Genomic DNA, 14,955 nt, shown 5'->3' with positions numbered 1-14,955 from the left:
GTAAATTTGTGTTGATTTGAACAACCTTTGCAATAAACGTTGGGAAACAGGGAGTTGATCTGTGATTGATAAACAACAGGACACCTCAACAATGTTTCCTTAACTTTGCGAAAGGAGTGAAACAGCGCCCCCATTTTGACGCTGGTGGCCAAACACTGTACTGCATCCATATTTACCATTGAGAATGAATGGGAGAGAGTTGGTACGAAATCATACACGGCGTAAAGTAGGTCGCTCTGGTGGGCCAACGGAACGGGCAAATTTGGCCAACGGGCCCCACTTTGGGCACCCCTGCACTAGATGCAAGTTGGTCGTTTTATACTCACTACTGCCACCTCAGGTCTTATGTGTAACTGCAGTCTCTATATTAAAGGAATAGGCCACCGTTTTTCCAGAAGTAACACCTTTTTGAGTGACAGAGCAGGATTTTAGAGGCAGTTGTTTTGAACAGGTCTGAGCTCATTCTACACATTAGGACATGGCTGGAACACGTGGGGGAGGAAAATACTTATATATTTTTTTAAGTATCTAGTATAGTCCCTTTAAGAGAAGAAACTAGCTAAAAATCTCAACATTGGCCACTGCGGGAAAAATCAATGTTTTCAGCTGTCGTGTCTCGCCTTTAAATGTGTTGATGTTATAGTGCACGTCTGTTGGAAATTGTTTTTTTGTTAATTAAATTGGAAAAGAAAGAAAAGAAATAGAACTCTCACGCTGCTCACTCACAAAAACAAATGCGCTCAGAGCTGCTGGAACACAAGCCGCTTATTATAATTATTTGTTTTGCTCCTACAAACGATGTTTAAGGGCAGGGCTTAACCTATTCGGTCAATATTGCCTCTTACAATGATGAATATTATATTGTTTTATACCATGGTCTGGGTGAATACTGGATTCTGATTGGCTGGTGCATTATTTTGGTATAACCGCACACGTAGTCCGGTAGTTAAATCACTGAGATATCACTCCGCTGTGGCGTCGCCATAGCAACGCCTGACACAGCTGAATCAGATAAAGGCGTAATTAGTGACTGACAGGAACGTATGAGATGGATTTTGTGTTAATTTCAACGTTTTTGGCCAAAACAAAAGGTTTGCTAAATGTTTGTAGAGGAGAGTGAGCAGCTAGGTTAGCTACTGTTAATAACATATGAGCTTTACATTTCTATTGGAAACGGTTAAGGCTATTCATCATTTTCAGGCGAACATAAAATGATCCTGCATTGAAGCATATTTGTCTGGATTAGTAAAGTCAAACATAAAAGTTTCAGTTGGGGGGGCCCAGGTGTGAGCGACTCCACCGCAGCTGTTTCCATAAACAGTTGAGCTGGTTGAGCTAGCTAGCTTTAGCTTCAGGTTAAACAGCGTAAAAGATAAATAACTCCTGCCCACGAGTGCCGCATATCGGTGTTTACTTCCAGGGAAAAGTGTTTCCGGGTTAGTCCTGTTGTGTTGTGATTCTGTGCTGATGTTGTGTCGTTGAGCCTGACTGAGATCCTCGTAATAGCTGCGGAGAATGACTCGCTCTGAGACCAGCCTTCAGTGACCGGCTAATAACCCACACAAAATAGTCCCGTAGTCTGGCAGATTTAGTGAGTTTAGTCAATGAAAAACACATGTATTATAAATGTTACGTTTGTGGGACCCTGGTATAAGCGGATTAAACAACGAGGAGCCGCGTTAGACGTTATAAAGCAGGAGGAACAACACTGTGTCGTGGTGTTCTTGACTCCGCGTCGTGCATTATAACCGTCTAATGCGACTCCTCGTTGTTTAATCCTTACGTATGCGTGTAATAGATGATCACATGATGCCAGAAAAATGCCATGATGTATCTCCTTTAAATAGTCACATTTAGCACATGCATGTACAGCGAGTGTGAACCACTGATCAGATCTAATCCGCCTTCAATAGTGCTTTGCTCAATGGCACAATGGGAGTCTTATCAACCCCCCCTCAGTAGTAATCATACGCATTTGCTCAGTATAATTTCCTATAAGCCGATGACAGCCGGAGGAGTCTCGTTCACAGCCTCACTGATGAACGTAATCAGAGGTGCAGTGTCTCTGAATGACTTTCAGATTGACACTTGACTTTATTAGACAGTGTGTGCTGCAAACACCAGTGTGGAGTGCAATTAGCGCTCGCTCCGGCGGCCTTTGTGATGCACTTTTTCCTGACGCCGCACAATCTAGCACTGGGATTTACGCGTTCACGAAGGCTGTGTTGGCTGCGAGGTTTATCGCCGTTTCAATGGTTGAAATGAGCGAATCGCAAAAGAGGAAAAGCCACACGGTGTATGAATGAAGATGCCGCCGTTTGTGAGAGCGGGGAGGGCTGTGCCACATAACACAATCCTAGCTTTAACACTATGGGACGACACTAAGGATGGAAGGAGGGAAGGATGGAGCTACAGGAAACAAGGTTGGGACAAACAAGGAGGTGTCGTTGTTATTAGCGGAGCATTGACATCAGTGTCACTGCAGGTTTCTGTTTCGTTTTTACCACGGACCGGATTATTTGTTGTTATCTTGTGTAAAAGGCGAGTTTAGACGGAGCGTTTGTGTTTGTGATCGATCATGAGACTGACCCGAGAGAAGACGAGACGCTCGCGCTGATGGGAGGAGTTATTTTGAGGCGTGGGACTGACCTGCACACGGAGCAGCTGGACGTGCTTTGAAGACGCGATGGAGACTTTATTAAAACCCTGGAGGGTCACACAACATTTACCCTGTTTCCAAATATGGTCACAGGAGGTTTGAAAAGTGGCTAAATCTGTGTCAAAGTTACGCTCGGATCAGCTCCTCCGCAGCGTCCCCCTCGGCCCGGGTTCAGTTTGTTGCTTCCTGCACGTGAGTTTTCATTTACACCAGTATGAGACAAATTCCTAACATGGGGAATATTTCTACTGTTTTAGTTTCTAATAAAAGCCCCGGCCTGTTTTAGAGACCGGCTTTAATTTGCCTCCACCAGCCACGAACCCGGCGTCTGTCAGAGACCCGGCCGCTAATGGATTACAGGCCAGTATTAGAGAATTTGCGGTATTACGTATTAAGTCCTTTACTGTATTTGGGTCATGGTTCCTCAGATTGCTGCGATGGTTCTAATCTTTCCATTGTACGAGCGGCCTCCTCCAAACTGGATCTTTTCTCGGGCCTTCACAAAGAACCGTCCCTGAATCCCCGTCAAGGCCTTTGAGCCTGAGCTCCTGCGCTGACACTGTGATTACACCTGCAAACTGTTTCATCACCATCTCCCCGTCTGCCTCCACTACAGAGCCCAGATCAAGAACAGCCCCGTGTTTACATAAGGTGTAATGACACCGGGGCTGATTGCGTCTAAATTTACCCGCGCGCTCATGCGAGATCTGCTTCAGCGTGAGCGAACTGCTGCTCGACTGCCGGGATGCTAAGTGGCTTTTATGACAAGCTGTTGAGCACTTGCAAAATTCCTTCACTTGCGTTTGATACACTGTTATTTTTACCCAAGAACATACAGATAAAAGACTAACACTGAAGGGCAGAGCTCACACAGCAGATTTCTCATTTTCCTCAAAGCTCTCAAACGGCGGTGCTTCACGTGGCACTCGGGCGGTTTTGTTAAATTGAAAAGACATTATATTCATTCTTTCTGTTTAGGGTTATTCCATGTTTATAGTTTAGTCCTTGCTTTGTCCTTGGAAAAAAACTGTGAAGTTCTCCGTTTTTGTGTTTCCGTATAGTCTGAAAAAAATAAACTCAGTGGAGCATATAGCCTGTGCATAATAGCCTATTTTAGCTTGTATTTTATTTTGGCCTTTGCTATCAACTTCCTGTTTAAAGGGGCTGGATCACTACTGGTGGCAGTAGTGAGTTTTATACTCACTACTGCCACCTCAGGCCATACGTGTAACTGCACCTTCTATATTAAGCTCGTGACGGCAATTCGGGCCGAAGTGACACCTTTCTGAGTGACAGTGCAGGATTTTAGAGGCAGTTGTGGTGAACATGTCTGGGCTCATTCTACACATTAGGACATGGCTGGAACATGTAGGAGGAGGAAAATACTTAATTTTAACATTTTTAAACTCTGTATAGTCCCTTTAAGTTAAGATACTGCAGACACTGCTTAGTGTTAGCGCGAGACAGTTTGACGGCAACAAAAAAGGACAATAATGGGAAAAGTTAACGGAGCACAATTGAATTGTTTACATTCTACCCCTTTGTTAGAGGGGTTACTTTTTTATGTATATGACATAATCTAGTTTACTAAAGTTCATAGACATACCGTAAATGCTCTAATAGAGGCCGGGGCCTTTACTCAAGCGCATCGAGGACCAGGCCTTTATTGGAACCAGGCCACAACTAGAGACAGGCCTTTATTTCTATTTGAACAAAATGGACTATCTAAAATATTAGGTTAATTTATTAATTAACATTTCAAACCCTCTCCCAGCGGCTGGAACATTGACGCCTTTTACTTTGTAGGGAAAGCAGGAAGTGTTTCGTTGCTGTTAGCGGAGCTTTGACATCAATGTCAGCTTTCTCTACTTTTGTTTTTACCACAGACTTGGATTATTTGTTGTTATCTTGTGTAAAAGGCGAGTTTAGACGGAGCGTTTGTGTTTGTGATCGATCATGAGACTGACCCGAGAGAAGACGAGACGCTCGCGCTGATGGGAGGAGTTATTTTGAGGCGTGGGACTGACCTGTGAGATTCGCCCTGAGTACCTTAAGTCTCTGGATGTTGTAGGACTGTCTTGGCTGACACGTCTCTGCAACATCGCGTGGCGGTCGGGGACAGTGCCCCTGGATTGGCAGACCGGGGTGGTGGTCCCTCTCTTTAAGAAGGGGGATCGGAGGGTGTGTTCCAATTACAGAGGAATCACCCTCCTTAGCCTCCCCGGTAAGGTCTACTCCAGGGTGCTGGAGAGGAGGATCCGGCCGATAGTTGAACCTCGGATTCAGGAGGAACAATGCGGTTTTCGTCCTGGTCGTGGCACACTGGACCAGCTCTATACCCTCCGTCGGGTGCTCGAGGGTTCGTGGGAGTTCGCCCAACCAGTCCACATGTGTTTTGTGGACTTGGAGAAAGCGTTCGACCGCGTCCCTCGTGGTGCCCTGTGGGGGGTGCTCCGGGAGTATGGGGTCCGGGGCCCTCTGCTAAGGGCTGTCCGTTCCCTGTATGACCGCAGCAGGAGCTTGGTTCGCATTGCCGGCAGTAAGTCAGACCTGTTCCCGGTGCGTGTTGGTCTCCGCCAGGGCTGCCCTTTGTCACCGGTTCTGTTCATTACTTTTATGGACAGAATTTCTCGGCGCAGCCAGGGGCCGGAGGGTGTCCGGTTTGGGAGCCTCAGAGTCTCATCTCTGCTGTTTGCAGATGATGTTGTTCTGTTGGCTTCAACAAACCGGGACCTTCAGCACGCACTGGGGCGGTTTGCAGCCGAGTGTGTAGCGGCCGGGATGAGGATCAGCACCTCCAAATCCGAGGCCATGGTCCTCCACCGGAAAAAGGTGGTTTCCCCTCTCCAGGTCGGTGGGGAGTCCTTACCTCAAGTGGAGGAGTTCAAGTATCTCGGGGTCTTGTTCACGAGTGAGGGACGGATGGAGCGTGAGATCGACAGACGGATCGGTGCAGCGTCAGCAGTGATGCGGTCGCTGTATCGGTCTGTCGTGGTGAAGAGGGAGCTGAGTCGGAGGGCAAAGCTCTCGATTTACCGATCGATCTACGTTCCCACCCTCACCTATGGTCATGAGATTTGGGTAATGACCGAAAGGACAAGATCGCGAATACAAGCGGCCGAAATGAGTTTCCTTCGCAGGGTGGCTGGGCGCACCCTCCGAGATCGGGTGAGGAGCTCAGCTACCCGGGAGGGGCTCGGAGTAGAGTCGCTGCTCCTCCACGTCGAAAGGAGCCAGCTGAGGTGGCTCGGGCATCTGTTTCGGATGCCTCCTGGTCGCCTCCCGCGGGAGGTGTTCCAGGCATGTCCTAGTGGGACAAGGCCTCGTGGAAGACCCAGGACACGGTGGTGGGACTATGTCTCCGAGCTGGCCTGGTGTCGCCTCGGGGTCCCCCCAGAACAGCTGGAGGAAGTGTGTGTGGATCGGGAAGTTTGGGCATCTCTGCTGAGACTGCTGCCCCCGCGACCCGGCCCCGGATAAAGCGGAAGAAAATGGATGGATGGATGGATGGGACTGACCTGCACACGGAGCAGCTGGACGTGCTTTGAAGACGCGATGGTGACTTTATTAAAACCCTGGAGGGTCACACGACATTTGTTCCTTACCCTGTTTTCAAACATAGTCACAGGAGGTTTGAAAAGTGGCTAAATCTGTGTCAAAGTTACGCTCGGATCAGCTCCTCCGCATCGTCCCCCCTCGGCCCGGGTTCCCGTTTGTTACTTCCTGCACGAGAGTTTTCATTTACTCTAGTGTGAGACAAATTCCTAACATGGGGACAAACTTTGTAGGGACAGCAGTACATTACAATAAATAAAATTAGATGGGTTCTGCAGGTGGAGTAGAGGCAGGTGTTTTAGGCACAGGGTCCTCTTGAGCTTCGATGTGAAGAAAACACAGTTGTGCCATTGATATAAAGAAAATCTCCTTGAAATTTTGACAACCCACCACCAGGAGCTCAGCCATCTTCCAAACCGTTGACGTTGTGCTCTGATAAACGGCCGCGGGTCGACTGGCTGTCTCACATGTGCGGCTTTATGAAGCTGGGCCGAGTGACACAAGGTAATATTCCATACTTAAATGATGAATAATGCCTCGCCCCCTCCCCCCTCTCCCCACCGGCGGCCCATAGGTATCAAAGCGGTCGGAATATTAAGCCTGCCCAAACTCAATTTCCGACGCTCCGATGGGAAAATGGCGCGGCTTAATGAAGGAGACGCGGGGCTGCTTCTCCGTGGCACGGCGGCGGCTTGAGCGATGTATTTGAGCGGGCGGCTCGGGCGGCTCGGGCGGCGGCGGCGACGGGGCTGCGACAGGTAATCTGGTAAAGCCATTAGCGCCCGTTAAGTGACTGGGTCTCCGTGTCACTCCTTGTCCATCAGTCTGCATTTGGGGAGACACAGACTTTCTTCCCACGCGGCGATCCAATTCTTTCTCCCAGATTGCCGATGGACAGTGGACTTCGCGTCTTCGGGGGGAAACGCCGGCGCTGTCATTGTACACGCAAAATGTCGCCTGTTCGATCCTGCACATTCCATAGTGATACATCAACGGAAATTTTGCAATGAAAAGCAGTGGGGTTGACGTTCACATAACAGTATTTGAACAGTATATCAGATTTTCACCAGTTAAAGCAGTACTAAGTAACGTGTTTACCTTAAAGAGGGGGTATTCTGCTTTTTTCAGTCCCATAGCACCAGTCTATATCACACTACAAAGATGAGCAAACCTTCTGTTGGTCTGTAAATGCAGTAAATTAGAATAACTGCCTTGTATAAAATGTCTCTCTCAAAATGGCTGTAGTGAATGTCTTGAAATAGGCCTCTGTCTCTTTAAGAACCTCTGAGCCTTTCCGACACGCCCCCTCCACACGCTGTCTGTGGCATCAGTGGGGAGGGGGTTCTGCTGAGGAGCAGTGGTTGGTTACTCGGCTGGTGACGAAAGCTCGGAGGCGTCTCCAGGAGGTGGGGGCGTTCCTAGGAGGACTCGGGCAAACCTATCCCTAAAATGGCCGCCATCAGAGTTTTTACAGATTACTCAAAAATACGTGAATGTGCCAAGGCAACACTTCAGGCATGTTTTTAATGAGGGAGTGACAGAATAACATGATGGAAAGCTTTAAAAAGTCGATTTTGCATAATACCCCCCTTTAAAGTACCGGTCCATCCATCCATCCATCCATTTTGTTCCGCTTTATCCTTTATCCGGGGCCGGGTCGCGGGGGCAGCAGTCTCAGCAGAGATGCCCAGACTTCCCGGTCCACACACACCTCCTCCAGCTGTTCTGACCCCGAGGCGACACCAGGCCAGCTCGGAGACATAGTCCCACCACCGTGTCCTGGGTCTTCCACGAGGCCTTGTCCCACTAGGACATGCCTGGAACACCTCCCGCGGGAGGCGACCAGGAGGTATCCGGAACAGATGCCCGAGCCACCTCAGCTGCTCCTTTCGACGTGGAGGAGCAGCGACTCTACTCCGAGCTCCTCCCGGGTAACTGAGCTCCTCACCCGATCTCGGAGGGTGCGCCCAGCCACCCTGCGAAGGAAACTCATTCGGCCGCTTGTATTCGCGATCTTGTCCTTTCGGTCATTACCCAAATCTCATGACCATAGGTGAGGGCGGGAACGTAGATCGATCGGTAAATCGAGAGCTTTGCCCCGACTCAGCTCCCTCTTCACCACGACAGACCGATACAGCGACCGCATCACTGCTGACGCCGCACCGATCCGTCTGTCCATCTCACGCTCCATCCGTCCCTCACTCGTGAACAAGACCCCGAGATACTTGAACTCCTCCACTTGAGGTAAGGACTCCCCACCGACCCGTAGAGGGGAAGCCACCTTTTTCCGGTGGAGAACCATGGCCTCAGATTTGGAGGTGCTGATCCTCATCCCGGCCGCTACACACTCGGCTGCAAACCGCCCCAGAGCAGCTGAAGGTCCTGGTTCGTTTAGGCCATCAGAACAACATCGTCCGCAAACAGCAGAGATGAGACTCTGAGGCTCCCAAACCGGACACCCTCCGGCCCCTGGCTGCGCCAAGAAATTCTGTCCATAAAGGTAATGAACAGAACCGGTGACAAAGGGCAGCCCTGGCGGAGACCAACATGCACCGGGAACAGGTCTGACTTACTGCCGGCAATGCGAACCGAGCTCCTGCTGCTCATGCAGGGAACGGACAGCCCTTAGCAGAGGGCCCCGGACCCCATACTCCCGGAGCACCCCCCACAGGGCACCACGAGGGACGCGGTCGAACGCTTTCTCCAGATCCACAAAACACATGTGGACTGGTTGGGCGAACTCCCACGAACCCTCAAGCACCCGACGAAGGGTGTAGAGCTGGTCCAGTGTGCCACGACCAGGACGAAAACCACATTGTTCCTCCTGGATCCGAGGTTCAACTATCGGCCGGATCCTCCTCTCCAGCACCCCGGAATAGACCTTACCGGGGAGGCTAAGGAGGGTGATTCCTCTGTAATTGGAACACACCCTCCGATCCCCCTTTTTAAAGAGAGGGACCACCACCCCGGTCTGCCAATCCAGGGGCGCTGTCCCCGACCGCCACGCGATGTTGCAGAGACGTGTCAGCCAAGACAGTCCTACAACATCCAGAGACTTAAGGTACTCAGGGCGAATCTCATCCACCCCCGGAGCCCTGCCACCGAGGAGCTTTCTCACCACCTCGGTGACTTCAGCTTGGGTGATGGACGAGCCCACCTCCGAGTCCTCAGCCTCTGCTTCCTCATTGGAAGACGTGACGGCGGGGTTGAGGAGGTCCTCGAAGTACTCCTTCCACCGACCGACGACATCCCCAGTCGAGGTCAGCAGCTCCCCACCCGCACTGTAAACTGTGTTGGTGAAGCACTGCTTCCCCCTCCTGAGGCGCCGGATGGTTTGCCAGAATTTCTTCGAGGCCGACCGATAGTCTTCCTCCATGTCCTCCCCGAACTCCCCCCAGACACAAGTTTTTGCCTCTGCGACCGCACGAGCTGCAGCACGCTTGGCCTGCCGGTACTTCTCAGCTGCCTCAGGAGTCCCACAAAAAGTAGAAAGTACCGGTATCTAAAAAAAAATTATGGTATCCAGCTGTTATCACAATTATTATTTACTTATAATCTCAATTAAGTCTAATGATTAAACTAAGTCAAAATACCTTCTTTCCCATGTTTGTATCTCAATTGGTGTGGGGTGCATTAGAATAAGGATTGCACTTCCATATACCTTGTTTTTTTTGTGCCTATAAATTTGTTCCAGAATTGGGAGGCTACAGATATGTTGTGAAAAATTCTTCCTCTTTCACTGTTTGTAACAAAAAATAAATAAATGAGGCAAACACAACTGTAGCAGTAAAGAAACGAGGATCAAAAACAATTCTGAGAACGATTCTAAGGCAAAGGGGTGTGAAGTAGTGTTAAAAGACCAAATAAAATGTAATGCAATGTTTCGATGGTGTTGTGGCACATACGACCTCATGGTGGCCCCCCCTTAACCCTACCCCTAACCTGCTGTAATTACAGTGGCTAAATCCACATTAAGCCATTAAACTGGATTAACAAAGGTCGTTAATGCGCCCCCGCCACACCAGCCGCTTTATGTGCAAATAATTATGCTTATTTACTGTCCGCCCTTCAGTTCACAATAACGAAATGATTAAAAGCCTGAAACGCAATGGGCAAAACGCCATACAGACTTTTACATCAAACTCCCTCAAATACAAACACCCCGAGTGCTCCATTCTCATCACAGACATCATTTACTCCTTAATTGTCCCGTCAGTTATAGTGATGAAAATAGAGAGGGGGGTAGAAAAAAAAAAAAAAATCACCATGTCTCCAAGTGCTTGTAAAAAATAATGAAAAGGTAGAAACAAATAAGGGCCTTCCATCATGCTAAAAGTGCCCTTTAAAGGTCGCGCTGAAGGTGGGTAATAAAACCCAGGCTTAATAAAGTGTATTGACTCTGCCGGTGTCGGAGACTTTCTCTACGCCCGGAAAAAGGTCTGGCATTGTTGAGAAAACCTCAGCCTCTCACGTGAGCCGGCTCGTGGTTTCCCTCATTATTATTTTAGTTTGACCGGACACTGATTGTGTGGTGATTATAATTTTCTGCTCTCGCCGTGTCTGCGTGTAGGTCCATGTCATTTGTTATTTTCCTATGCAAGTATATAACCTGGCTAACACCGAGCCTGGCATCCAGACTAACCCCCGATGTTTATTAATTAATAAACAGGAGACTAGTCTGGTGACCCTGTCGTAGAAAAGCTACTGCTACTGCTCTGATCCAGCCTGAGGTCTGTGGATCAGAATCTGCTGAAGGTTCCACGTACCAGTTTTCGTACTAGAGGCGACCGATCCTTCCAGGCTGTTGCTCCCAGGCTCTGGAATGATCTTCCACCCTCGTTGCGCTGTATTGACTCTGTTGATTCTTTCAAACTCTGTTGATTCTTGCGAACTTAAGACACATTTATTTGTTCAAGCTTTTAATTAGCTACTTTTGGGCTGCTATGATTTCTGTGTTGTTGTGACCCCTTTTTATATTGTATGTAATTTCTGCTCTTACTGTGTTGTGAAGCACTTTGTGGCCTTTGCCTGTGAAAGGTGCTGTATAAATAAAGATTACTTACTTACTTACTTACTGCTTGAGGCGGGACTAATGTGGGACAACCGAAGCGCAGAGCAGCCAATGAGAACATAGCGGATGTGACGACAGAAACAGCTACAAGAAAGTTGTCGTCATTATATACCGTAAATGCTCTAATACTGGCCTGTATTCCATTAGAGGCCGGGTCTCTGACAGAGTCTCTAAAACAGGCCGGGGCTTTTATTAGAAACTATAGCGGTAAAAATATTCCCCATGTTAGGAATTTGTCTCATACTTTTGTAAATGAAAACTCACGTGCAGGAAGTAACAAACGGGAACCCGGGCCGAGGGGGACGCTGTGGAGGAGCTGATCCCAGCGTAACTTTGACACAGATTTAGCCACTTTTCAAACCTCCTGTGACGATATTTGGAAACAGGGCAACAAATTTGTGACCCTCCAGGGTTTTAATAAAGTCTCCATCGCGTCTTCAAAGCACGTCCAGCTGCTCCGTGTGCAGGTCAGTCCCACGCCTCAAAATAACTCCTCCCATCAGCGCGAGCGTCTCGTCTTCTCTCGGGTCAGTCTCATGATCGATCACAAACACAAACGCTCCGTCTAAACTCGCCTTTTACACAAGATAACAACAAATAATCCGGTCCTTTGGTAAAAACGAAACAGAAACCTGCAGTGACATCGACGTCAAAGCTCCGCTAACAGCAACGAAACACTTCCTGTTGTCCGGACAAAATAAAAGGCGTCAGTGTTCCAGCCGCTGGGAGAGGGTTTGAAATGTTTATTGATAAATTAACCTATTCACTAGCAAGGACCACGCCACAACAAATTGCAGTTTAAGAATTTATTAATGTTTTAAATGTGCCGAATGAAGCTGGGTGAGACTGTGGGTGGGGGCTCCGTCTCGATTGAACCCAGCTCTTCAGGACCCCCCTCCCAGCAGAAGAATCAGGGCTGAAAGATAAAACAGACGTAGAGGGAGGGAGGGTGGGGTCGACAGTTTCGAGCAAACATGAATATTGAGGCTTGGCCTGGTGTATATATATGGCTTGTGGGTAATTAGAGGCGTGGCAAGGTGAAAGCAGGAGTGGTTGGTATGCAGAAGGTGATTGGCTGAGGCGAGGTCCTGCTCCCGAACCTAGTCAATAAATAGTGACTCCATATATTTTAGGTGCAAATGGACACAAATCTCGTTTTCCTTCGTTTTCCTGGTCGTCCGTTTTGCTCAAATAGAAATAAAGGCCTGTCTCTAATTGTGGCCTGGTTCCAATAAAGGCCTGGTCCTGGATGCCCCTTGAGTAAATAAAGGCCCCGGCCTATATTAGAGCATTTACGGTACCCTCAATGGGAGCTTGGGGGCGCTGTTTTAGTAGACGTCTTATATGGTCGTAATCTGGAGGACTTGTTGGAGATATCAGTGGAACGAAGAAAAAAGGAAAAAAAGCACAGATCCAAAATAAGAAGCAAAAAAGCTGAAAAAAAACCCACTTTGCAATGAAGGAAACCTGAGCGCTGATACTGAGCCGATAAGAGGCGGAGCTGGACACGTGTCTGCAGCCTGCACTGGGGGGCCCCGGCGCTAAATGCTGGACGTGCTGCTTTGTCCATAAAGAAAGAGGGAAGTGGTGGCAATCACGGCTTAGATGATACAATTATCCTGCTTCAATCATGCGGCTGACGTGGGGCCAACACGCCGCCTATGGCCCCCCCCCGTCCGCCTGGCTGTAATTAGTGCCTGTCATGGCCCAGAAAGGCTGTGCCCCGTCTGCGATGCCTCCGTGTGCGAGAGAATGCTCCCGTGTAAAAGGCACAAGGTGGACTCCCAGAGCAATCGATTCGCAATTGCCGAAGAAGCGTTTTGTCCTTCTTTTTTTTTTGCCTTCGCCAATTCAAACACATGATTAAAGCCGGCGGGGCAATTACCATTCATCAGCGGCAGACAGGACGAACAAGCCTCAAAAAAGGAACAAAAAAAAGAAGAAGGTGAAAATCAATCTGTCCACTCTCTGTGGTTCTTCACGGCTCGGTCTCGCCACATCTTTCTTACTTGTTCAATGCGTGACCTATATTTCCAAGTACTTTGTGTTTGTAGCTTCCTGTTCGAGCTGAAAAACGGTGGCGGTGACGCAACCGGGGCTCGATGACATCAGAGCAAACTTTTCACGGCGGAAAATCCTTAATGGAGCAAAAGTACAGCCGGATTTGGGAGTTTGCAAAAAGACAAAGGATTCAGCACCAGTTTTACCGCTTCTGTTTATGTACATCGGGCCCATATGGATGTTTATTCACAGCAGATTGTTCAGTAGAAGTGGAAAAACGGCAGTCATAGCAAGCGCTAGCTAGCGTTAACATTAGCACGATGTTAACATGAAGCATCTCCGTTTTTTTATGTATTTATGGGCTGTTGAACAACTTTGCTCCTCTCTATTCACCTTATTCCGCCCCGCCCACTTTTGCCACTTTTTGCGTTGTCTCGGCTCCTCGCTTTCCAGACACTTCCGGTCGAGCGCGAAGCCCGTCATCTTAACGGAGAACGAGGGGAAATATTCTCCGCTCAAATCTGAGGTTTAGTCGATTGATTTGTGTAAAATGGCCGATGTTCATTTGCACCGACATGTCGACACTGCAGCGTTTCTCTGCTCGGCCTGAAAACGGCTTTGTTTTCCTGTAGTGACTGATTTAAGTGGACTCCTCCAGCCCCGTGTTAACACATAGGAGGAAAGGGGCGGGCACAGTTTATGGCGACGCCCACGCGAACCTCCGGAATGAGGTGAATAGATTAAAATTGAGGTGGAGCAACTGAGAATTCTAACTATGATAACTGGTAACTGGTGAAGTGCAGATTTTTTCGTCTTAGTCTCAAAGTTCATTGTTTTCTCTGTCCAGTTGTTTTCTCTGAAGGGCGGAGACAAACTCTGAAACATGAGCGTGATGTTGGCCAATAAGGACGTTCAGACATAAAAATGATGTCAGGTTTGTGAATCCAATCACGATCAAATACTGATGAAAACATGTCAATTTTCGTTTTTGGAGATTTCTTACAAAAACTGTATTTCTCCTATAGATACAGACGGCATCTCGTCATAGAAGGGGGCGTGGCCTCGCCGAGGGGAGAAATAGAATATTTTGGGAAACACAATTTTTCACTCTTTTTAGCCATTTTCTGGTGGAATATGAACTTATTTATCACATACAAATAAAGTCAAGTCTAAATCGGGCCCATATGGATATTTTCTCACAGCAGATTGTTCAGTAGAAGTGAAAAAACGGCAGTTGTAACAAGTGCTAGCTAGCGTTAGCATTAGCACGATGCTAACATGTAGCATCATGTTAGCATTCTCTGTTATTCATGTATTTATGGGCTGTTGAACCTCTTTGCTCCTCTCCATGTTTTTGTATCATTATTTAGTAGAAACTATATTCATAATTCAGCATTTGTTAAAGTAGTTTTTGAATAATTAGAGAAAGTTTAGATTTTTCTCCAAATTGTTTTCCCCCTTAACTGTTTTCAAACATGACCATATATGGATGATTCCAGAGATGCCGTCTGTATCTATTGGTAACAAATAACAAACTTTGAAGAAAGTGGCCACAAAGCCTAATCACTTTCACAGACGTTTCCAGAGGGTCATATTAAAAAAAACATGTGATATTTTCATTTGCATTCATTCTATTCTATGACCAACATAAAAAGCGCATGTTTTCCTC

The sequence above is a fragment of the Gobius niger genome (genome assembly GCF_951799975.1).
Source record: "Gobius niger genome assembly, chromosome: 2".
In the NCBI taxonomy this organism is placed as follows: domain Eukaryota; kingdom Metazoa; phylum Chordata; class Actinopteri; order Gobiiformes; family Gobiidae; genus Gobius; species Gobius niger.
Note: the sequence above shows the minus strand (reverse complement) of the source record.